Below are 26538 nucleotides of genomic sequence, written 5' to 3'. Positions count from 1 at the left end.
TAAACTGAGACCTCTGAAACTGTGAGCCAAATAAACTTTTCCTACCCTAATTGTTCCTCTCCAATTTTTTGGTAACAACAACAACAACTGGCTAAAACACAGAATGAGGAAAAATAGTTGGAAATCATATATCTGACATCGGATTAATATACAGAATATGTAAAGAACTCCTACAATTCAATAAGAATTGTTCAAAAATGGACAAAAGACTGGAATAAATCTTTCTTTAAAGAAAATAAATAACTAGCCAGGAGGCACATGCAAAGATGCTCAACTTCACTAGTCAAGAGGAACTGCAAATGAAAACCATGAGATACCACTTCATACCCATTAAAATAGCTACTATTAAAGGAAACAGAAAATTGCAAGTGTTGGTAAAACTGGAACTCTTATGCATTGTTGATGGGCATGCAAAATGACAGTTACCATGGAAAAAATCTCGATGGTTCCTCAAAAAGTTAAACATAAATTACCATATGATCCAGAAATTCCACTTCTAGGTAGATATCCAAAAGAACTGAAGTCCTCCAGGCACAGTGGTACATACCTGTAATCCTAGCAACTCAGGAGGCTGAGGCAGGAGGATCACAAGTTCAAGGTTAGCCTCAGTAACTTAGCAAAACCCTGTCTGGAAACAAAATATAAAAAGGACTGGGGATATAATTCAGTGGTAAAGCACCCCTGGGTTCAATCTCCAGTAATAAAAAGAAAAAGAAGTGAAGTTACAGAGTCAGGTACTTGTTGCTATAGTTTAAATGATTTTTCCCCTTCCAAAATATGTTGGAAATTTAATCTCCAGTACAACGGTGTCAGGAGGTGTGGCCTAGTGGGAAGGGTTTATATCACAATGACTTTTCCCTCACAAATGGATAAATGCGACTATAAGAGGCATCACAATCCCCAGCACCCCCCCAAAAAAAAGAGGCATAACAAGAACTGACTCTCTCTTGCCTTTCCTCTTTCCACTCTGGGATGTGGCCCACATTACCCTATGTACATGTATGATTACATGGATGGTATGAATCTACATTGTGTACAACCATAGAAATGAAACGATGTACCCCATTTGTGTACAATGATTCAAAATGCATCTGTAAAAAATAAATAAGTAAAATAAAAATAAAAAATAAGAAGGCCCATATTAGAAGTGAGCACCTTGATCTTGAACTTCCCCAACCTCCAGAACTGTAAGAAAATAAATTCCTATTCTTTATAAATTGTACTTAGTCTCAGGTATTCTGTTAAACTAGCTCAAAACACGCTATGACATTTTACCACAATAAAAAAAAGTTATACAAAAAAAATCAAAATAATTCCAACATATTCAATTACATTCATATATAATAATAGAATAAACAAAATTATTTGATAAGATTCAAAACCCAAGGGCTTGGGTTATAGCTTAATGGTCGAGCTTTTGTCTAGCATTCACAAGGCCCTGGGTTTTATCCTCAGCACCGAAAGGATGGAAGAAAGGAAGGAGGGAAGGAATCTAATACCCGTTTGTGATTTTTTTTTTTTAATTCTTGTTTTCTAGAAACAGAAACAAACTTCCTTCACAAAATAGAATCTATTTCATTCGTTTGTTTGTTTTTGGAGTGCTGAAGCTCAAACCCAGGACCGCAAGCATGCCAGCTAAGTGCTGTATTACTGAGCTACATCCCTATCCCTTAGAGTGTTTTTTGTTTTTAAAGCAACAACTACATAAAATGTTATATTTAATAGCAAAATATTTAAAGTGTCCCCCTCTGAGATTGGGAATGCCCACTACCATTCCTTCTAATTAACAATGTTGCTCTGGAATACCTATAAATTAAGAAAATGGAATAAAAGTTATAGGAACTGGAATAAAAAAAATAAAACTGGCATTATTTGCAGATTACATGATACCACTTAAAATGTACCAGGAAGAAATCCTCTCAGATCTGGGGAGCATTTCAGAACAAGTTCAACCACTGGAAAGTGGTACCCACTTTCCTTTTTGTCTTCTTCGGTTAGCTTAATTATGTGATCAAGCATAGTTAACAGAACTTTTTCTACAAAGCTAGGTCAACATGCTGAAATGCTTCCAAAAACTGATCAGAATAAGAATCCCCATGCTGGAAATTTGGGTTTTAACTCTTTGCTTGTTTATTATAGTTGAGATTGAACCCAGGGACACTAAAGCTACATCCTCAGTCCTTTATTTTGAGGCAGAGTCTTGCTAAGTTGCTGAGACTGGCCTTGAACTTCCAATCCCCCTGCTTCGGTCTTCCAAGCATGTTGAAGGAATGAGACTGTTTTTTATTCCCGCTCCTCACATTGAAGAAAAGAACTATTGAATATATAGTGTTTAAAGTTGGGTCCATCCCTTCAAACCATGTGTAAATGAATTCAAGGTAGCATCTCTCCTGAAATTCATGTAGATGAAGAATTTAGGAACATCTTTTTGAGTGTGGGATGTTACTGGGGATTGAACCCAGAAACACTTTACCACTGAGCTACGTCCCCAGTTCTTTTTATCTTTTTATTTTAAGAAGGGTCTCTCTAAGTTGCATAGGAGCTCACTCAGTTGCTGAGGCTGGCTTTGAACTTAAAATCCTCCTGCCTCAGCCTCCTGAGCCACTGGGCTCACAGACATGGGCCACTGTGCCTGGCCAGAATTTGTGAACATCTTAATGATCAGCTTCTCGCAGTGTGTTTCTAGAAACACACCCAGTAATGAAATCAGTTCTTCCTCTGCTCTTTCCAGGGAATAGTGGGAACAGGAAAAACAATGCTTCCTTCGTGAAGCAGAAATTCCTCCACGATCACATTGATCTGCCAGCCAGTGCCCTGTATGCTCTCAGGTGCAGGGCAACCACAGAAACTTTGCAAAAGCCGGGTTACTCCACTTTTTTGTTCTCTTCTTTGATAAATAATTTACTGAAGAACAAACTTTCTTGACTTGGAAAGAAGATATAACCCAAAGAGTTTCTGGGCAAAGGCAAAGCTTTATTTCAGGTGAATCTGTGACCTACTTGGCTAAGAACTGCTAAAGAAGAAGAGTTAGAGGAAGAAGCTGGCTAAAGAACTTGCCAAAGCCTTAAATTGTGAAAAACATACTATTGCTATGGTATAACTGCATTTGATTTAACCACCGCTAAAATTCATTCTGCTATAATGTTTTCACAATATTTGAAGTAGAAGCACCTCAGTTAGCATTCCATTTTGAGGCTTTTTGCCGTGTAATGTCTTGAATCATAGACTTGTCAAGTATTTTAGGAGTGTCTTTAATGCTCAGATAGTACCTTAGCAGCATGCAACAATTACATCAAAGTTCTCAAGCAGAGGCCACCTCTTGCTAAGACCTTCTTTGATGCCAGTTATGGTAGGATGTTTAGAGTTAGTAGACTGAATAGCAACAGTAAATACTGTAGAAAGTAATATTTGTGTCATTGCAATATTTGATTATCCAATTAGTTGCTACAGAAAAATTCTTAACTGTAATTGATGTTTGTTATCATAACCATATGTTGCCCATCATTCTGTCTCCAGTAACGAGCTTTATGTGCTACATTTTAATATCCTTGAGCATGGGCAAATGCACAAGTCTTTTTAAAAGAAATACGGTTTATTCACACAAAACCAATCAGTTTTAGGAGACCAGTAATGCCCTTGAAGTGATTTTTTGTGGGCGTGAATCAAATAATGAGATTTGAATTGATCCTTCTTATCATAGTATTGAAATTAAATCTACTTAATTTTAGGTTATGTTCATGCCCTGATATTTTATTCTTGTGTATATCAATAAACATTGTGATACTTGGAAAAAGAAAGGTAAAGTATTTTACAATTAGAATTAATAAGCAAAAAGCAAGGTCACTTACTTACAAGATCAATACATAAAAATCTTATACATGAGAGCCAAAAATTAGAAAATGAGTATTTCAGTTGGTAACATTCACAATCTCATTTAAAAACTAAAATAAATCTAACAAATGTGAATAAGACATCCACAGAGAAATCTACATATTATTATTATGAAAGATAAGTAACTTTTGAAAAAAATGGAGGGATATACCATGTCCATGAAAATCAGAAGCATGATCAAAATGCTAAATTGACCTATAGGTTCAGTGTAATCCCAATCAAAACCCCAGCATAAGTGTGTGTGCACACACTTGTGCATGTATACAGTTGGCAAAGTAATTCTAACATGTTTACAAAAGTACAAAAACCAAGGATGATCAAGGAAATTTTGAAAATAAAGAAAAAAGTTGAAAGATTTATGCTTCTAGGTACCAAGAAATATTATTAAGCTATAGACAATATGTTTTGGGCAGAAAGATAAATAGAGCAGTAGAACAGACTAGAGAATCCAAAACTGACATTTATCAGGTCACCTGAGTTATAACAAAGATGTCAGTCACTACAGCACAGTAGGAAATGGGTGGTTGTTTTTGACATGTCATGTAGTGTCAATTGAGAATAAAAATGTGAAAAATTAATTTTGACCTCAGACCAGCCACAGAAATCTATTCCCCATGGTATAGACTTCAATGTACAATAAGACAATAAAGCTTCTAGGAAAAAATGTTCAGGAGAATGATCTTGTAGGCAGAAACATTTAATGGGACCCAAAGAGCAATATGGTCTAGAGGTAAGAGTGTGAGTTCTGAAGTGAGACTCCTTAAGCATGAAATCTTACACTCGGGTGTTATTTAACCATTCTGTGCTTCAGTTCTCCCATCTGTAAAGTGATGATAGTAGTAAGTAAAGAACTATTGTGAGCATGAAATACAATATTATGTGTACCCTCAGCAATCACATGTCCTGGCTGAAGTTAGCCTACAGTTCTTTTTTCAGGATGCCTACCTCCTGTCCTTCTCCAGGGGAGCTGCCCATGTCCAGCCCTACCCAGCCTCACTCCAATGGCTGCAGCGACCTCCTGAGCAGACCCTTGCCTCAGGTCTCCACCTCCAACCTGTCCTTCACACAAAATGAACTCCAATGAGACTATATATGCAATCAGCAGTGTCCCACAGCCTTCGCGCTGGAGATCAAAGGCCCTGATGGAGCATGCAAGGGCTGCAAGATCAACCAGCCTCTCTTCTCAGCCTCTTTGTCCACTAGTCCCAGATTCATACTGTCCAATCCAGGGACCTGACCTGCTTGGAAATGCCCGATGCTCCCTGGTGTTTCTCACCTCCGTGACTTCCTCATACCAGGAGCCTTCAGTGACCTACTCACTATTTTCTGTACCTATGTTCTTCCAGGTGCCCCCCCACCCTCGTGGCTGGAACCTGGCAGGCTATGTGTCTGTCTCCTCCATGGCGCAGGGACTGGTTCTTACCTCTGCGGCGCCAGCACCTGGCTTGACCCACAGCAGATGCTCAACAAATATTCACCAAATACACTGAATGAATAGTTGCATATGTAACATGTATATTTAAATGTTTTAGAGGTGAGGTCTATAAAACACAACATGTGAACGAGTAGAAAACAAATATGTTTTTCAAACATTTTCGTGGCTTTGGATCCAGAGCACAGAACCAGCCTTTTGTTCTTCCCACAAATCAGTGGCGTGGAGCCAAAGCACTGGATTGCTTTTGCTTCCTGAATAATCAGAGTAAACATCTATTGCATTACTTATTAAATGCAGGTGCTCGGTGCTGCACGAGGATTGTCTCTTTTCATCCACAGCACTCTCTAGTAGGCAAGAACTGCTGCTACATTTGAAGAAACTGAGGCTTGGTAGAAACGATGTCAGTTGTTAGTAGAACTGGGATTTGGAATCTGGCATATGAACCAGTGTTCATGCTCTTAACCATTAGTTTCCACAGGAGATAGGGTCAGAAGGTAGCATACTGATGAAAGAATGTAGAGTTAAAATTAGTTTTGGAAATTCCTTTTCATCAGAAATCTTTACCTCTATGGCTGGAAGTTGGAACACATATTAAAATTCATAAGTGGGGCTAGGGGTATAGCTCAGTGGTAGAGCACATGCTTGGCATACATGAGGCCCTGGGTTCAACCCTCAGCTTGCACACATGCACACACACACACATTCATACTCATAGTCTGAGTTCTCTCATTGCAAGTCAAATGCCATTTCTTGACTAAAATCTGAACATGTATTGAACTTGTCTTCTTAGCATTCATTATGGACTTGATGTCACAGCTTCATGATTTTTTTTTTTTATTCTCTTGCAAATCTTTATGATCCCTGCTAGCCTGAGCAAGGTCATAACAAGCCATCTCTCAGGAAGCTCAGCATAGCCAGTTCTTGTACTTGAGTGGAAACTAATCACTGAGCATTAGATGTAAGCTATGATTTGCACCTGGAAACCATTCTCTATGGAAAAAGGAACTGCCAGAATCCCACTCAGCAGGGTGAGGTGTTTTCCCTGAGAGCACGTGAGAAAGCCCAGTTGTGGGAATTGCAGACTCTTGTACCCGCATCCCATCTTGTGGGACCTTGGATTGAATGATCGGCCTTGATGCCAGCTCCAATCAAATGGCTCCCTCCCCACATGTGTGCACGCATATTGGAGTCCTTGTTCACTAGATACGCAGATGAGTGATTCCATTGCCTTGGGACTCTCCCATTTCCCTGGGGTCAGGGTATATGATGCAGGCAAAGATATTTATTTTGAGATCTCTCTTTTGGGGAAATAGCATAATTGACCATTGATACATAGCATGGTTAGTTCTTCCTTTCCTCCAGCCTAGATCTTTAAGCTGGGGTTTAAAATAATTTCTACCTTCCCCCCGCCTTTTTGTGATAGGGTCTCACTCTGTTGCCCAGATGGCTTTCAAACTCGTGGGCTCAAGTGATCTTCCTTCTACATGCTTTATTCTTTTCAGAGATGGAGAACTTATGCCCCAAACCCAGTAGGTCAAAAGAATGACTTGCAACTCTTAAAACTTACTGCATAGTCTGCATTTCTTTCCTTTTCAATAATAAGATTGAATCAGGTATGCGTGGGATCCTTGCACCAAGATATATAGACAGATGCAAAACTGAAAATATGAACCAATTGAATGCTTTTAAATTCATTTGAGAAAGTATAGGGAAGGTTACTATTTTCTTATGATAAATTATGATTCAGACATTTGTTTTTTGGTGTGTTTTTTTTTTTTTCTGTTTACATCAAGTACATCATACTCTAATTAACCTTAGGTGAAAGAGGTCAAGAACAAAAGGGATGGCTTAACATCAAGGAATTATGAACCCTCACAGAACATAAAGAATACAATGGAATCTACTATATAATTTTATTTTTTGGGTGCACATAGTAGCTTAACAACATGTATTTACTTCCTGCTATTAAAAAGATGGATCCTATCAAATGAAGAGTTCCTGCATGATGAATCATATAGTGAGACTAAAGTTTTCCTTTAGAAGTTGTGTAGAGCCCTAGAAGATGGTCACGTGCCATTCTACTACAGGAAAAATATGTCAATAACAAGATTGAGAACAGAAATGGAGAACATGCCAATGACAAGTCCAAAGACCCTAGAGGAATATTACGGCATTTGAAGATAAGTGGATGGAATTGGAGAATATCATGCTAAGTTAAATAAGCCAATCCCTAAAACCAAATACCAAATGTTTTCCCTGATAAGTGGATGATGATATATAACGGGGGTGAGGGGTAGGGGTAAGAGAAGAATGGAGGAACTTTAGATTATATAGAGGGAAATGAGAGGGAGGAGGGGGCAGGCATGTGAAAGTGGTGGACTGAGACAGACATTATTACCCTATGTACAATTACACAAATGGTGTGAATTTATATCGTGCACAACCATAGAAACGAAAATTTGTACTGCATTTGTGTACAATGAATCAAAATGCAGTCTGTAAAATTAAAAAAATAAAAAAGCATTCAAAAGGCAATCAAGGTGCCCAGGGGCTGGTTCGTGGTTACACAGTTGCCCATCACAGCTCAGGGAGAAAAGCCCAGTAGAATGAGCTTCATTTGGGTTCAGCCACAATTCACCAAAGCTAGCACTTAGGATAATGCCTCCTTCCTCCACACTCTTCTCAAGCAGCCTGATGCATCCCACAGGCTCCTTTGTCTTAAACTCTTGTATGTGGGGTGGGAGGGTGGTTAATATTGTGATAAAATACATATAACACCAAATTTATGATCTGCGATGACTTGCATCTTAAATGACACCCAAAGGTCATATGTTGAAGGTTTACTCACCAGCCTGTGGGGCTCTGGGGAGGTGGTGGAACCTTTAAGAGGTGGGGCCTAGTGGGAGGCAGTTAGATCATTGGGGGCGTGCCCTTGAGAGAGATATTGGGATCCTGGTCCCTCTCCCATCATTCTCACTCTCTTTCTTTTTTTGTTTTGGCTACCATGGGGCGGGAGCTCTGCTTTCCCACATGCTCCCTGCCATGATGCTCTGCCTCACCACCAGAGGCCCAAAAACAGTGGAGCCGAGCAACCACAAACTAAAAATTTTGAAACCATGAACCAAAATAAATATTTTTTTCTTTTTAAGTTGATTATCTTAGGTATTTTGTCCCAGAGATGCAACACTAACACACCATGTTAACCATTTTTAAGTGTACAGTTCAGTGACATGAAATATATTGTGCAACCAATCTCCAGCACTCTTTTAATCTTGCAAAATGGAAATTCTATACATTAAACACTAACTCCCCCTTCCTTACCTGGAGCCCCTAACAACTGCCACTCTACTTTCTGTCTCTATGAATTTGAGTTTTCTAGCTACATGTAGAATCTCACAGAATTTAACCTTTTGTGTCTGGGTGATCTCACTTATCATAAAGTCCTCAGGTTCATCCTTGATGTAGCACATGTCCAAATTTCCTTCCTTTGTAACTATTGAATAATGTTCCATGTTTCATAATTATCTTGTACTATTTTTATATTATTTGTTTGAGGGGAGGGGAGTAAGGAGTCAATTAGGTAATTTTTCCATTTTTATCAAGCCCTATGGAACAAACTTGTTACCTGGGATGTGACTTGGTTTCTCTCACAAATAGAACTACAGAAATCCAAAAGACAAATCCCTTATACCGAATATGTTTTGAGGACCATGGACTCAACTGGAGATGCTAAACTGGAATCCATGGATCTTTCACAGGTCCCTAGTTAGGTTTTGAGAAGTGTGTGAAATACGTAAAATCGAAATCAAAATTGCATGCCTTTGCTTCTTTCTGAGGAAAGAGACTTTTATCATCTTTGCTGAAGGGTCTGTTATCCCTAGTGCTAAGCATCACTGGTCCAAACCATGTCATTCAGGTTGAACAGAGAACTGGGATGAATTGCTCTTGTTGCCTTCCATCTGGCATGCAGTTTCTTGAGGCTGCATCTCTGAAACAGCTCCATGATGGGCAGTCCCCCTGCACGAGTCTTGTACTTGGAGAGTGTCTGCTTCCCAGGAAGATGTTCAGAGGGTCATGGATGCAGCTGTGCTTCTGCTAATTATTCTTCACAGCTCATAAGATATTATCTCTATAATGACAAAAAAAAATGTAATACCAAAAATATTTTTGCCAGGCTCAACTTTAAAATAGTGTGGTAATAGACATGCCAAGATAGAAAAACATATTCCCTGATCTCGAGGAACATGAAATCACGAGGGAGAACTGCACAGTTCTTGGACAACATCAAGGAACATGGCCTGTGAACAGTACACAGAGGAGCCAAGTATGTGGCATAGACCTGAATTTACTAGAGGAATTTTCTTAGGGTCACAGTCTGTTTAAGTGATACTGCCCCACAGAAGAATTCCTCTTCATGCTAGTCTGGAAAAGTGTGGCATCCAAAACAAACTAACATGCTTTCATTTCTTCCACAAGGAAATCTCTGTAACTGACCTCATCTTCCTTTAAAACTTGACCACCAGGAAACCCAGTGCTGTTTCTGGCTCAGTCATGGCAAGTATGTTAAGTCTAAGTGCTCTGCACACTTTGGTTTTCTCACCCAGACTTCTTCTCTATTTCTGGTTTTGAATTTGTATTATTCCTTCATGCTGTGTCTCAGCTGCAAACTGTCCCAGGCCATTGTCGACGAGATCTGTGGTCTGTGATACAGATAATGAATGGTGGTGTAGGTGGACTGAGGAGACCAGAAGGACATCTGCCAGGCTGGGTGTTTTCAGCTTCCTTCAAATATACTCTACTACCTCCCCCACCCTGCTCTGCACCTCCTGGCCAGGCTGCTGGGTGGCAGTGGTCAGGTCCTCTTACCAAAGTCCCCCAATCCTGTCCAGCAGCCTCCTCCTACACCTGTAGCTATACCTTTCTTAGGCTCTGAATAACTGTTCCTTCTTTGTGCCCCTTTGGTGCCAGGGTGGTTAGAGCTCCTCCTACTCCCACTGCCTCCAGGGCGCATCCCCAGCCCTCTTCCGTTTCTTTCCTCCTTGCCGATACCTATGTAAGGATAGCCATTCATTCTCCTCAAGAAATCCTTGAGTGCAAACCGGGTCTGTGCTAACAAGTCCATCAGCCTGGGTTGGGTTTGTTTGCCACTTCTCCCCCAGTCAGAATGTTCTAGCCACACTGCCTTGCATGTATTTCAATGAAGGCATCAGCTCCTGCTTGCCTCTGAATTTTTATGGGTGATATTCCCACCACCTAAGCCTCCCTTTCCTCTGCTGGTCCTCCTCAATGCCCGTAGGGATGCTAGGTCCTCAGACCTCCCCCGCTGAATTTCAGTTCTTCCTTTCCAAGTCTATCTCCTCCACTAAGTTGTTAAGTTCTCCAGGGATGAGTTGTGCCTGATTATTTATTGAGCTCCCGACACCTAATATTCAATTTTGACTCAGGAGGCTGTTGCAAGAGGATCACAAGTTCGAGGCCAGTCTCAGCAATCTAGAGAGTCCCTTAACAACTTACAGAGACCCTGTCTCACATAAAAAATAAAAAGACTGGAAATGCGACTCCGTGGTAAAGTGCCTTTCGCTTCAATCTCCAGGACCAAAATAAATAAGTGAAAATTTAAAAATAAAAAGGTGACTCAATGAATGAATACACAGGTGAATTTTTAAAAGTGGCTGGAGCTGGGAACGCGTCCCAGTGGTTAGAGCGCACAAGGCCTCGGATTCCATCACCAGCACTGCAAAAACAAAACAAAAGCCCATGATTTTTTTGTGCAGATCTGTTTCCTAAGCCAGGACCCAGCCACCCCCACTCTGTGTCCTAAGTACTTGATGACCAGGGTTCAGGGCAGGCACAGAGCTGCCTAGAGAGGACACACAGGTAGGAATGGGCTGGGTCCCTGGAGGGAACCCCAGAGGTGCACTTGGAGGGACTGATGAAAGGCGGAAGTTGAGAAGGAGAGGGAAGGTCACTGTGTACGTCCTCACAACGCCTTTGGATTTGGTGATAAACTGGAAGTCACTCAGGCTCAAAAAGCAAGTGACCAAAAGTGACCCAAGAGAAGGCAGTTCTGGAGATAGACATGGAGAAAATGGTAGGGGAGGAAGGTCCAAGGACAGGGCATCTGCTGAGGTGGGTGGCCACTGAGCAGTGAGAGATCAGAAGGAAAATGGCCAAGGGTGTACAAAACTAATGGCTCCCACTCTTTTCTCACCTCCCCAAAGTTGTCCCCTCTGCCCTGGGTAACGAAGATGACCTTAACAACTGCTCTGACACATGAAATTACAATAACAGGCTGCTTCTGAGCAAACTCCGGATACTTTAGATGTGGCTCTGATATCACCAAAACTTCAATTCGAGTCCTGATCCTTACCTTGTGACCTTGACCGAGTGACTCAAACTCTTCAAGGTCCACTTCGCTCATCTGCAAAGTAGCGAACATAATGGTACCCAGCGCCTAAGGTTGTTTGGAATATTAATCGTTTATACATGTAGAATATGCATCCCGCTATTTGGCACATATCATAAATTCTAGTATTTTTATTTCTATGCTTAATTTCTAAGATGATCTACCCAGGGGAAATCAGCTAAGATACTGAGCAAACACAAGGATAAAAGTTCTATCTACTCTCGATCAGACACCATATAAAAAGGGGAACTTCTGACCAGAGCTTAAGCTACTCAGTCATAAGTACTATACAGACTGATTTACTTTTTCAATAACAAAAGATTCCAAGTTTTGCATTCACACTCCCGGGGACCTGTGCCCAGCCCTTCCCCTGGTCCCTTTGCTCCTCACACCTTGCATTCACTATCACTTTTCCACTTTGAAAATGAGGAAAGTGAAACTTGTAAGGTGACTTGGACCTCTAGAAGGGACAGGAAGAGGTCGGCCCTAAAGACTGTGCCTGTCCTGCAGGTTCACTGAGCCTTCTAAATGACATTTTCAGTGTCTATTTATTTACTTACTTACATTTTAGAGACAGGGTTTCATTGTGTTGCACTGGCTGGCCTTGAACTCCAAAGCTCAAGAAATCCTCCTGCCTCAGCTTCCTGCATCACTGGGAAAACAAGCAGGTGCCCCCCAGGGTCCAGCTTTCAATGTTTATTTAATTGCAGCTATTTCCAAAAACAAAAAACTCAGTGACTATGTCTAGTAGAAAATCCCTGTGAATTAATACAAAAGAATTTGCTGGTTAACAAAAAAGAATTTGCTGGTTAACAAATGCAGGTGATGAACTTCTAACTGCTAAGTCAAAACACCCATTTGTGGGTACAAAGTTGTGTTCTAAATTCTTCATTTAAAGTCGAACTTGTGTCCTCTTGGTCCCCTTCTCCTGTACTAGCTGGGAACCTGCAGCCCTTGGGAAGTGTTTTGGGCCCCATGGGTGTTGCTGACTCTGGGCGAAGGGCCTGTCAGGAAGTCAGGTCTCATGCGAGTCCTCTGAAACATCTCTAAAATTCTTGTCTCCATATGTAATGCTTGGATGGTCTCTGAGCACCCTGGACCAGCCTGTATTACATCCTCAACACGTCCACAGATACTTTGAGAGTGGTGGAGTTGAGCGAAAAAAATAAAGCCCAGAGAGCTTTGAAAGTTTCAGTCCTACACAAGTGCTATTTTGGTAACTTGGCCTTGTACCTGACAAATGAATGAGAATTCTGAGTGGAAACATAGATGTCCATTAGTATGAGAAATTAAAAAGGGGGAGGCCTCACAAGGCTCTCTTGGATCTCAGCTCCCCATTCACTTGGCCTTGTCCCCCACAGGACAGAATGCCAAGGATCTTTCCATGTCCAAACCCAACTGCCACATTCATTTAGCTTGTCCTTAAATGTCCTGCAAGAATATAAAAGCCAAATTAGGATAGCATACACATTAAGGTCTACAAAATACACCCATGATTTATATGCTCTTCACAGCAAACTGGAGAGGTCAGCAGAGCAGATGTATCTTCCTATGCTCAGGAAACTGAGGCACATCAGTAAAGTTGATTTAGTCAAAATCATGGAAGTAGCTGAATCAAAAACTCAGATTCAGGATCCAGTAGGTCTAATTCTAAGTCCAGTGCTCTTTTCTCTGTGTGTGTGTGTGTGTGTGTGTGTTTGTGTGTGTGTTTTAATCACAGCCACCAGTACTAGACAGGAAAATGTATAGATTAAATTTGAAAAAGTACTAGAACAGTTACGTAGAGAGACTCACTGTCCCACTCAAAGACCCCAGATCACAGCTCTGTAGTGGGCGATGGGCAGTCCTTCTGCCCACCGTGCCTGCCCCACCCTGCCGGCAGCTGTGGCCTTGGCCTTTCTGACAACAGGCCTGGGGATGTCAATTCACGTGGGGCTACTCATAGGGTCCCCTTGTATCACCCCAAACCGTGAGGCAGCAGGAACAGAGCATGACAACTGATCCCAGGCAGCAGGACTCGGCCGCTCTCCACTCTTGCCCAATCCTCCCCTCCCACCGGTCACACTCCACCTGCCTTGGGAGGCCAACCAAGGATGACATGTAGAACCTCATGGTCACCCACTGGTTTCTCACGTGAGGAGGTACGTACCCGTTTCCACAAATTGCCGAAGAGAGAACTAAGACTCAGAGACGGGACTGCTGATGGTGCCCAAGTAACCTCGGCTGGTCATGGCAGAGCCAGGATTCCATTGCAACAAAGGCTGACCTTTTGTAATTTCCACTTATCACACCGGCACACAGAAGGCCTCAGGCAATTTAGCAGAGACCTCGAATCCTTTGCAGAGGCCTGGTGGACAGGCTTGGAAAGGGGACCCAGCTTTCCTGGCTTCCATACTGGGACTCCAGCCACAGGACCACACCACAGGACCACACCCCCAGTAAACAACCCAGAAGGAGACAGTGGACCTCACTAGAACCGGGCAGCCAGGCGTGGGGGTATTTTCCAGATGAGTATTAAAGGGAAAAACAAAAAACAAAAAAACCCAGGAGTTGAGGTTAATGTACAGATAGATCCATGGCCCAAAATACCAAAAGGGAAAGTACTGTAATTCACAGAGGACCGAAAAGAAAACAAAGGAGGGAAAGTTGAAACAAAAGCTATCTCTTTGACAATCTGCCATTTCCTTTTTTCCAGTTGTTTCTCCCCACCCCCTTGGGAAACTGGCATCTGCCTCTCCCCTCACCAAGCACATAACATGTAGGGACAAGGGCTTGAAGAGCTGGGTCTAATGAGGCATTAATACAATGTCACTGTGGAGCCAAGACACCCGCAGCCCTCTGCAATACTCCAGGCTCGGTCCACAGCCAGTGGTGGAAGCTATTTATTGACACAAGTGACTTAGACAAGGTTACAGGTTTTGACTACAGGCTCCTTTTCTGAATTATAGTGTCTGGTTCCATATTGTTGGACTAAAATTAATTTTCAAAAAAAATAATAATAACTTTCCCGACATTATTTACTCTGGGCAAAAACAATGTTTTCAAAAAATGATTAAAGGGAGAGCTTAGCATAAAACAAAGAAACAAGCAAATAATCCAGAAAGAAGGAAAATTCACCTCTGGGGCATTTGCCCTTTTTAAAGTTCAAAAGAACTACTAAACTTTCCTGAAGTTGCTAAATTAAATAAGCATTTAAAATAGAGACCTGGGATAAGGCGAATGGTTTCATTTGGTCAGCAAATAAACAGAGGTGATTCTCATGTTTTCCTACCTATTGGCTGTAGCTCAAAGGCGCACTGCTACACAGCAGCTCTGACTGGTCTTTTCATCTGACGTCACACCTGATGGTTGGTGTAGGAGCAGGATTTCTAGGAACGGGCCCCAAGATTCCACACCCTAATGCCCAGATGCTGGAATGTTATGAACCATCACATCATGCTGTGTTACAGGGCACAGTTGACCTTCAGAAGGGAAGATATCCAGGTGCATCTAAGCTAATTTCATGAGCTTTAAAAGCAGAGAGCACTTATCAGCTCATGGCAGAAGAGGAAGTTTGAAGAAGTGAGAGGAAGGGAAGCATGCATATACACCATGCTTGGCTTGAAGATGAAGAAGACCACATGACCAGATGCAGTGGTGCACACCTATAATCCCAGCCACTCTAGAGGCTGAGGCAGGAAGATTGTGAGTTCAAAGCCAGCCTCAGCAATTGAGTGAGACCTTAAGCAACTCAGTGAGACCCTGCCTCTAAAGAAAATACAAAAAATAATTAAAAAAAAGAAAAGTCTAGAGATGTGACTCAGTGGTTAAGTGCCCCTGGGTGCAATCCTTGGTTTAAAAAAAAAAAAAAAAAAAAAAAAAAAACCACATGGAAAGAAGGTGAGCCTCCATCTAAGAGCAGACAGTGGCCTGGGCTGACAGCCAGGAGGGAGACAGGGCGTTCCATCCCACAAGCACAAGGAACTGGACCCTAGCTACAATCTGAATGTGCTTAGAATCAGCTTTATCCCCAGAGCCCCCAGGTAGGAGCCCACCCAGCCTGCCAACATTGTGATCTCTGCCTCCCGTGAGATCCCAAGCAAAGCCCAGCAGAGCCCACCTTGACTCTGACCTTCAGGACTGTGAGACAACAAGTGGGTGTCCTTGTAAGTCCTCATATTTGTGCTTAAATTTGTTAAAGAGCAGCAATAGAAAACTTACATAGTTCAAAAACTATTACCCTAGGTAAATGTATGATTACACAAATGGTATGCCTCTACTTCATGTACAAACAGAGAAACAAGATATATCCCATTTGTTTACAATAAAAATGAATTTAAAAAAAGAAGTTAAAAAAAAGAAAACTTACATAGTTGGCAAAGATGAATCATGGTATCCTATATCCTACAAAGACAAACAGAGAAAAAGGGGGAAAATCAAGCAAAACTGTGAAGTAGAAAGAAGGAAGATGGGGTTTCAGGCTGGGGCTCTGAATAGCCACCTAGCACCTTTTCAAGTTCCAGTCTGGTCACTCACACCATCAGAGACCAAAGAGATTCTCAAGGCATTCTCTTCTGATACCTGAGAAACAGAGAGAGTTTACCTTTCTAGAAATCGTTATCCTCAGATTCTACATCCATAGATTCAACAAACCACAGATGAAAAATATCAGGGGAAGGAAAAAATTGCATCTACACTGAAACATTTTTTCTTGTTATTACTCCCTAAACTATACAGGATAGCAACTACTTACACTGCATTGGCATTGTGTCAGATATTATAAGTAAGCTGGAGATGATGTATAGTCACGCATCGCTTAACAACAGGATACATTCTGACAAGATTTCATTGTGGGAATATCATAAGGTGTGCTCATACCAGGCCAGGCAGCTACAGTGTCACTAGTGATAGAATCTATGAGTCGATAGGATAGTTGTACATGTATATGTTTTGTCACTGACCAAAAACATCATAATGCAGTGAATGATCGCAAATGGGAGGTTGTGTGAGGTTCATGCAACTACTACACCATTTTATATAAGGGACTTGAGCATCCACAAATGTTATTTGTAAGGGTCCTAAGCCAAGGGACAGCTATGTGAGTTTTTCTGCTTTTGACCAGTAGGTACCAGATTTTTATCAGTCTGAAAGTGCTGCTAAGTGTTATGTGAAATAATCACACACATGACATCTTGGTCCGAGTGGAGGGTACCATCCTCCCTCAGCTTTCTAGAATTCTCTCCCATGGTTCTCTGTCCTCTTAGACATTAGCTCATTTCTCTACTTATTCCATAAATGTTTCTCTTTTTCTGTCAGCTTTCCTCCAGGTCACAATCATGACCAGATTCAATTTATCTTCTTAGAGGCAGTCCCAAGAGCTAGCAAAGAAATATTATTTGCAGAGGTAGAGTTATTTTTGAAGGTTTCATTCTTCCTACTTGAATCCTATCTTTCCCCTTGACATTTATTCAATTTAAAATAAAGTTGAAGTAAAGGAGGATTATGGAAGGTTTCAGGGGCATCCTGAAATGTCAAATCTCATATTCCTTCTTCTATGTTTCATCCAAGGGCTCTTCCTAGTTCAGGTCTGCCAAGGACTTACTCCTTGAGGATATTCAAGCTTTTATTTGAATGAAACACTTATCAAAGACCTCCTATGTGAGCCGGGCACAGGTACTAATGGAATTCACTCATTGCAGGAAATCTTGGCACCAATCACTAAAATACAATCAATTGACTCAGAACCTGGCAAGAATGTTACAGAGATTGGAGCCCTAGTGCTGTTTCCCCAGAGCAACTGGACAGTGAAGGTTCTCAGTGGAAGGAGGCACGCTGCAGTGGATCCCAGAAAATCCCAGTGCACCCGTCCAAAGTGTTGGCAACTCAGGCACTCCACAGATCCTCCTTGAGTATGGTTATCCTCCTTGAGGATTCTCTCTCTCTCTCTCTCTCTCTCTCTCTCTCTCTCTCTCTCTCTTCTCTCTCTCTCTCTCTCAATGGACCCTGGGCTATGGGCTACAAGGACCACAACAATAAATCCACACAGTCTGCCCTCCAAACATTTATAACCCAGGAGTGGGCAGTACAGGTGTACAAAGGTAGCCTTGCCAAAGGGAAACCTGCCTCATTAAAAATCTAGACAAATAAAAGAATGAGCCATTCATTTAACAATGAAAGTATCTTTTGGATGCTGATATGAAAACAGAAGGGAAGGTTTTGTATTTCTAGCTCTCCATGTTTCATCTTCTGCTCTTCACATTGCAGATGCATCCTCCCAAGACAGCCAGTTCAGTGTGTAAGACTTAAAAACTGCTTTCTTTTGCTGGTCCTGTGAGGCCAAATACACAGTGGAGATGGCAGTATAGTTCTGGCAAAAATATCAATATTGAGCCAGGCACAGTGGTGTACACCTAAAATCCCAGAGACTTGGGAGCTGAGGCAAGAGGATCTCAAGTTCAGGGTCAGCCTGGGCAACTCAGCAAGACTCTGTCTCAAAATAAATAAAAAAGGCTGGGGATGTAACTCAGTGGTAGAGTACATGCCTAGCCCGTAGGAGGCCCTAGGTTCAATCCAAAAAAACAAATTATATATATATATATATATATATATATATATATAATTTAATAGTTACATATATATAATATACATATATGTATATACACATATATATACTTGGCAGGGGATGTAGTTCAGCACACTTGCCTAGTGTGTGTGAGGCCTTGATTAGGATCCCTAGCACTGTCAAAAAATTAAACAATAAAAAGCAATATCACGTTGATGGCCCCCACCATCTACGACTTGGTTTCTTTCTCAACCTGTGATGGTCAGGCCATCAGAGATGAGTTTGGAAATGTCTTTTTAATGATGGATTGTCCTCCAAGTCTTCAGGGAAAACATCAATATTTCCACTGTTTGGGGAGTACCAGAATGTCTCCCTATTTTTCTGTTTATTCAAAAAATAAAGATAATGCTTCATATCTTTCTATAAATACTGCTTATACTGATCAGAAACATTTATGTAAGGACCCAGCAAAGTGACTGACATGTAGTACATACTCAATATGTGATAGATTTTGTGATTGGTATGATTTTGATCATTCCCAATTGTCTTCGGATATCTTTGTACCTAGATGTCTCACAGAATCCTGCAGCTTGATATGGCTAAAACTAAACCCATTATCTATGAGGGCAAATCTGTGTGTGCCGTTTCTGCTGTACTGTTCTTTTGTCTAATGATATTACCATCCACCCCATACCCAAACTATGTTCTGCATGTCTTCCTGCTCTTCCTCTTCTCCTCCACTTTCTTCTCCTTTTCCTTCTTACTCCAAAAACATTGATCACTAGCTGTTCTATCTCCCAAAGATGTCTTGAATCCATCTCACTCACACTATACTATCTCAGAATTTGTTATTTTCTACCTGGACAGCACCTAATTCGTCTATTCCACCCCATTACAAATCATCCTTTTCATTGCATTCTGCAACTGGAATCACTCACGATGCTCTTTGGTGACAAAGCCTTCCAGCTACTTTCCACTATTAACCAGACAGTGCCCTGCTCCTCCACACATGCAAAACCCCCTTCACAATCTAGCCCCTTCCTACTCTTGTCTGCTGCAGCTGGCCACCACACACCTACTCTCCAGCCACACCCACCTTCTTGGATATCCTCAGATGTGCTGTTCCCTTTTCATTCCTCCAAGACTTTGCAAATAATCGCCCCTCTGTTTAGAATGATTTTCTTGTACTATTCGGTTTGGCCAATTTGCCTCTCAGGAACTGATTCAAATATTCCTCCATTTTGAAACCTCTCATATCTGGATCAAAATTAATCTCTCGTTCAATATATTTCCGTGATGTTTTCTAACAGTTTTGATGAAATATGATTCACAGAGCATAAAGTTACCCATTAAAATGTACCTCCGTGGTTTCCAGTATATTCAGAGTTGTACAACTATGGCCACAAACTAATTTGAAAACATTTCCATTGCCCCTAAAAGAAATCTTCTATTCATTTACAGTCACTCTTTTTCCCTATGCCTCAGTCCAAGGCAACCACAAATATTTCTCTCCATCCACTTGTCTCACGTGGATGGTCCATAGAGATGGACTCACACAATATGTGGTCTTTTGTAACTAGTTTCTATCCCTTAGCGTGTTTTTGAAGTCTGTTCATGTAATACATGTCTCAGCACTTCATTCATTTTATTGATGAAAAATATTCCATCTTATAGGTGTGCTAAATTTTGTTCATCCACCCATCAGTGAGTGGCAATTTGGATCGTTTCCACTCTTTGATTATTATGAATTATATTACTATGAACATCTGTGTATACGTTTTCTGTGTCCCATAGAATTTAGCACAAAACTCCATTATAGCATTACTCATAATTATTATTATATGCCTCTCCTTTGAGTTATAAAATCTTCTAGGACCCTACCTTTTCATAACCTGGCTTGTCACAGGTAAATCTGATGAATGAATGAATGAACTGAGCAAAAAGTGAGAGGATACTCTTAAGCAAAGCGGAACATGCATGATCATATTTATTTTCAACTAAGGAAAAGAAAAATTCAAACAATAAGCCAGGAAAGCAGTATCAAAATGGAAGAGAGTAATCCTAAACTTGAGTAACTAAAAGATATGAACATCCTCTCCACATGCAGGCAGATACTGCCCTTGGGCTTCCCTTGTCCTTCCTTGAAGGTCATCTCATTTTACCATGTGAGGCTGACAGAGAGGCTGCTGGGAATACAGAGGGAAGGGCCTAGTTGAGCACCTCCTCCACAGGGGACCCTTCGCAAGTCAAGGCTCTTCCCTGCTGTGCAGTGAACATGGGGCCCCCTCCCAAAGCCACCCAGCTGGAAGTAGCAGCGTGGGGCTGGGGTCCCAAGCTCTCTTTCCCCACCTTCCATCTTAACAGTTCCCATTTGTTTTGGTATCAAGACGTACATTATTCCAATCCCATCATTTCAGTTCCCTGAGAGCACAGGACTTCAGTACCTACAAGAAGCCACCACCGACACCTGAGTGCCCACACTAAGAATGGCCCAGGAAGTGGAAGGCTGACGGGCTCTTGCCCAGACACAGGGTGAGCACCTGTGGCCAGCAGAGCACTGGCTGGAGGATGCTGATTGCCATGTGGACCACGGGGGTGTATCATAAAAGCTCCATGAGCTTGTCCCCAGCCCAGCCTGGGGTCCACTCCATGAGAAAGTCTCCTCCCCTTTTGAGCTGATTAGAAAGGCCAGTGCACATTCAAGGAAGAGAACATGAGCCTGGCTGGTGCTATTTAGAGACCCCGATGGGCCGCCTGGCCTCTGAGTGCCTCCTGGCCACCTGACCCTGTGTGCTGAGAGCACAGGATGACGTTGTCCCGCTGGACACCTTCGGCTGCCTCAGAGGTTCAGGAGTTCCTGATGACAGCTCGTGGTGCACAGACCCTAAAATAACTGATGAAGTGGTGGATGCTATTTCTAAAAAGTACAGCCTGTTCTGTTTTGGATGCCAGGGGGTTACGTCACTTTATCTGTTCCCATCACAAAGGGATACTTTTCTGGAGTGCTGGTTCCCTACGCCTACTTCACGGTGGCGCTCCTGCATATGCTGGGCCAGGATTGCCATCTTGGCAAAAGATAGGAGTTTCACCTTCAGTCTCAAGGGAGAGAGATTCGGAACATGCGATGCAGTGGGCAGGCATTCCCACGCAACGTACTGGCGGTGTGGCAGGAGGCTCCAGATCTCTGACACCCACGGCCACCCAGCTGCCCTGGAGCAGTTGAGGAAGGAGGCTCACCCACTCCCCCAGGGCGAGAAAGGCCTCTCCCTTCAGCAGGGGACAGGCAGCAGAGGGGAGGGAGGAGTTGTCCAGCCCATGGCCCCTATTCCAGGAGACAGAGTGCAGTGTCTGATCTCACAAGGCGGAGAATGGATGTGACCTGAGGCCACCAACCGGAAGTAAGAGAGGTCTTTGAGGCAGTAAGGTGAAGCAGTGAGAGCCAGACTCGAAGTCCTAATTCTGCCTTTTTTTTTTTTTTTCACTATGGGAAAAAAAGGGCGTGTTTATTTAGATGTTAGAATCACCTAGTGACTCCAGGAGAGTGGACTACGAAGGACCCAGCTGCGGGGCTGAGAACTGAGCTGGCTCTCACATCAACTGGGACTGGCCTGCTCGGCTTGCTTGCTGGCCACTCTGCTTCCAAATGTTTTACTCATCAAAGGCTGGGGTTGCAGTTTTCAGAAAAACTGCTCTGTTATTCTGCCATTTCTTAGTAGAATGTCTCACAGGCCCCTAAACCAGTCCCATCTCCGTTACTAGCTATTGTGTAGATTTATGACATGGAATAAATGAATTGATGTTAATGCGTTAGACCTTTTAAAAATGCACATTTAAAAATGGTACATTATACACTTATTGCCCTTATTTCTTAACAAAATTTGAGATGTTAGCCTGCCACCCTGACTCCAGGGTTGTTGCATATAGCCATCACATTCTGCTTTGTTCCTGTGTGGATAAAGCCCAGGGCCTCAGAAATCAGGGATCTCTTCGTACATCTACTCTTGTGAAGATACTGGGAGTGAAGACCATTTTAAAAAGGTCCAAAGGGGCTGGGAGTGTAGCTCAGTGGTAGAGGGTATGTCTCGCAGGAGCAAGCCCTGGGTTCAATCCCCAGTAATGAAAAAACAAAACCAAAATCAAAAATGGGCAATAACAAAGGCAGACCCTGAGCTGCCAGTGTAGGGTCAGACAGTGAGGCAGCTCCCCATTTCCTAAAAATTAAAAGGCAGAGAATACTCCTGATCCAGGGTGTTCTTCTAAAAGAAAGCTTGAGAGGGAAAAAAGAATCTTTTTTTCTCAACCCCCTAAATATTTCAAACTAAACAATTGATTTCAGGAATTATTACAATGGTCAGTTTCTCTCTGGAGCAGAAAGAAACTTCCTGTGACAATAGAAGGCAAGAAGTTCCTTGGGCCCAAAATGTCAAATGCTCTGCAAATGACTCAATCTTTGGAGGGGATATGTATTACTATTATGGTTGTTTTACTTCTGTTAAAAGAAATTTAGATTTATACTCAGGGACTCTCTCTGAGCCAGATTTCAACCCCGGGCTGCAGGGCACACCTGTGAAAACAGACTCTCCCACCTGGACCTGCCAATGCCTGCAGCATGTGCGGCTGTCACCATCCCATGGCGTGTGGGAGGGAGAGGTGCAGGCAGGCCCAGGGTGAGCGTCGGCTCACAGCTGGGGCTGAGGTGGCTTTCCTGGCACCCAGAAGTGAGCCTCCAACATGGCAGGGACTTCACTACAAATGCTGCTGGTCAGCAAGGTCTTTTCCTCCCCCACCCCATTTTATCATTATTCTGCTAACTGAATATCTACAGCCACAGGGATCCCCCCCTCCAGAGTGCGACCTGCCACCTGCCATGAGAGGCCTCCAGGATGTGAGCATCCTTGCTGCTGGGACACACCTCTCACTCCTTCCATCGCCATATATAAAATATATAATGAGAGAAACATTCAATACATGTGAATAAGGTTTTTGAACAAAAGTTCCAAGGTCCCTTGAAGGTATAAAACAAGGTCACCCAAGCAGGAGTGAGGTGGGGAGGCATTGGGAAGCTTCTCCCTCCCTGAGAACAAGAGGTCCCAGCTGAGATCTGGAGTGTAACCAGGACTTATCCAGGGGACGGGGATGAGGAGACAAAGGAGGAGAGCGGATTGCAGACAGAGGGGTACAAGCTGTGCAGTTCAGGAGGACAGAGGTTCCCAGGGCCAAAAGAGGGACAGTGTGGCTAGAGATGCAAGATTTGGGATCCAGAGGAATGTGGCTCAAAGGCATCTGGAACAGAGCAGGGCCAGATGTCACAGGGCCTTGTACACTGTGAAAAGAGATTCTGAACTGTAGAGCGAGGGGCTACCAGAAGGAGTGTAAGTTAGAAGGGACATCATTTTTTTCATGCATACTTTTAATGGCAAGCATGAGTCAGAGGAGGCCTTGCAGGGAAGCTCCCACGCAGTGTGGCTGAGGGGTACGGGCAGGTGGAGTCGGCAGGGGCGAGGGTCTGCTCCCTGAAAAATTCTTCCGTAGGCAAAGCACAAGGCAATGAGAGGTGAGATATAGAAATGGAGAGCCAAAGCCTATTCTCAAAAACAAGTTCAATGTCACTGCAGCTAGAAATGCATCATAAATGCAAAAGGGGAAAGCAAAGCAGAAGCAACAGACTGCAGGTCTGAGAGCTCAGACAGGAAATCCAGCTGCTGCGCTCCATTACAGAAGACAAAGATTGACCTGGGACGGCTTTAATGTACTAAGTGAAAGGCATAGAGAGGAAAAAATCGTAATAATAACCAGCGTTCACCATTGTCTGAGGCCAAAGCTTTTAGAAAGTTCCTGGCTCTGAGGACAGAAGGACACAGATGGAGTCTTCCCACCAGGGACTGAGGCAAGCAACCTGCCAGCTCTGTGACTACATCCCTGATATCCCCAAAACTTGGTAGGACCAAAGTTCTAAAAAACCATGTGACCATGGCTCAGGCCTAGGGCTCCAGAGAACTGGTGCAGGAGCTCTCAAAGCTACTAGAGAGTGAGGGGCAAGCCAGAAAGAGAAAGACTGATTCCGTTACAGAAGAGCCAGATCAATGGATAAACTCTAGTCGGGACCCAACCACAGAGAGACCAGGGGGAAAGGAAATAGGCCTGAGAAATGTTAAGGCCTCTCCTCTTGAAGACCGTCAAGGGTGCGACCTTAAAGGAAGGGAAAGACTAAGGAATGTTTCCAGACTGGAGGAGAGAGAAACAACACGACGACTAAAGGCATCCTGCATGTCTGGATGGGGTTCTGGACCAGAAATGAAAAAGACATTGATGTGACCATTGGCCAATTCAGAACAGGGGAGTCTGTAGATGGTACAGTAGTGTTGGCATCAGTACTGACTTCAGGGTGAAGTGGGGACGTCATTTAGTGAATGTCTAGAAAATTGGAGGGAGTTATGGGCATTATGTCTGTATTTTATCCTTACATAGTTTAGAAAAAGACTGATGATAATGATCGGGGTAAGGAAAGAGAGAGAGGGAGGGAGGGCTAAATAGGAGAGAAGGAGGGAAGGAGGAGGATGTATATGCAGATACAGTAAAATATTAATAATTGGGGGATCTGACTGGGAAGATATGGGAGTTTTTGTACGATTCTTGAAACTTCTCTGTAAGTTTCAAGTTAGTTCAAAATAAACTATTTTAAATAGAAATAGAAATTTAATTATAGTTATTAAAGTGACCACTGTAGCTTCAAGCAGGAATAGCTGATTCTTGATACCAGTATTTCTTTTATTTATTTTTTTATTTTTATTTTTTGGTACCAGGGATTGAACCCAGGGTGCTTAACTACTGAGCCACATCCCCAGTCCTTTTGATATTTTATTTAAAGACAGGGTCTTGCTAAGTTGCATAGGGCCTCGCTAAGTTGCTGAGGCTGGCTTCGAACTCTCAGTCCTCCTGCCTCAGCCTCCTGAACCGCTGGGATTACAGGCATGTGCCAACACAGCAGGCAGATACCAATATTTCTTAATTTAAGAAAAAGTCATAATACTTAAGAATTATTTGTAAAATGCAGAAACAAGACTTTACTCCTTTTCTGTCTTAAAGATCAAAATAAAACAAATCAAAAACTTTGGCCAATTAGGCTTTATTTCAGAAATGCAAAGAAATAAGGTTGTCAACAATGAATTGATTTTGACTGTTTACCCCTCACAGGGCACAGCCTATCTGACCAGGTGACCTAGCGGAAGTTAATAAGGAGAAATACCCCTCCTGTCCTTGGTGATTCACTTTCTCTACATTCTGCAGTTGTTCTCTCTAGAGGCTTTGCCTGCGCTGTTTTTAAGTATGCGTGTATATCTAGTATTAGTCGTTTTAAATTAGTAGTAATAATAAAATTGAACCTTTATCAAGTGCTTCCTGTGTGGATGAAGTGTTCCTATGACATCTTTCTTACATGCACTATAGGGAGAAGGAAATGAGGAGATTTCACAGCACAAAAGCAGGACACTGTTCAAAGTCTCTAAATCCTACGTGTGGTTTATACAGTGAGGTCAGTTGAACGGCTCCGTTGTTGTTTTTCTGTCTGTGATAACTGAGAAAATGGGGATGCCACATTGTATGAGTGACATGTGTAAACGAGAGTACATCCTGAGGAAGTGACAGAGATGGCAGAGTCTGGGAAATGAGGGCCCAGAAGGAACAGTTAAAGGAAGCCGAGGTGTTTATACTAGAAAGAGAAGGCTTCAAGGCAACACAGAACTGAAGGCAACGACATGTGGAAAAAAGCACTTCACTTTTTCTGAGTAGTTCAGAGGAACAAACCCTAACCAACGAGTGAAATCCATGAAGTGGGCGATTGGGATTTGAATGAAGGAAAATGCCAATGATTCTAGCTCTCTAACAGGGAGTAACCTATGACCCTGAAAATCGTAAGCTCTGATTCCTGGTTGCCCAGGAACATCAGAACTTTGGGGAAGTGGTTCCTAAATAAAGCAAAGGAATATATATATATATATATATATATATATATATATATAATTTTTTTTTTTTAGTGTCACAAGCCTATTCCAAATCTAACATACTATTTTTTTTTCATTTTTTAACCTGCTATTCTGACTTCTCCAAAATTACAATCATTTTGATTCATCACACTTTCAATCTATTATTGAAATATGTGCTTTTTATTTAAATTTCAGAAACGTACTACGGTGAGGTCAGTCTACTTGTAAGCGATATTTATGAATTTCAAGTATACAATAGACTAAGAAAGGCTCAAGCGGCAGT

At 42.3% G+C, this 26538-nt stretch overlaps 2 long non-coding RNA genes across 2 annotated transcripts in view; both read right to left on the bottom strand.

Moving 5' to 3' along the window:
• The window catches only part of LOC306642548, a 506277-nt gene that overhangs the window by 146396 nt on the left and 333343 nt on the right, over positions 1-26538 (bottom strand). The gene's annotated exons all lie outside the window — the stretch shown is intronic.
• On the bottom strand, positions 6893-12518 carry LOC306643404. The gene is made up of 3 exons (XR_013758931.1): positions 12297-12518; positions 11697-11747; positions 6893-6984 (listed from the first exon to the last, which is right to left on the bottom strand). It is a non-coding gene; the product is annotated as an uncharacterized lncRNA (long non-coding RNA).

Source organism: Sciurus vulgaris, assembly GCF_902686455.1.
Source record: "Sciurus vulgaris genome assembly, chromosome: 13".
Lineage (NCBI taxonomy): Eukaryota > Metazoa > Chordata > Mammalia > Rodentia > Sciuridae > Sciurus > Sciurus vulgaris.
This window is presented reverse-complemented; position numbering and strand designations above follow the sequence as displayed.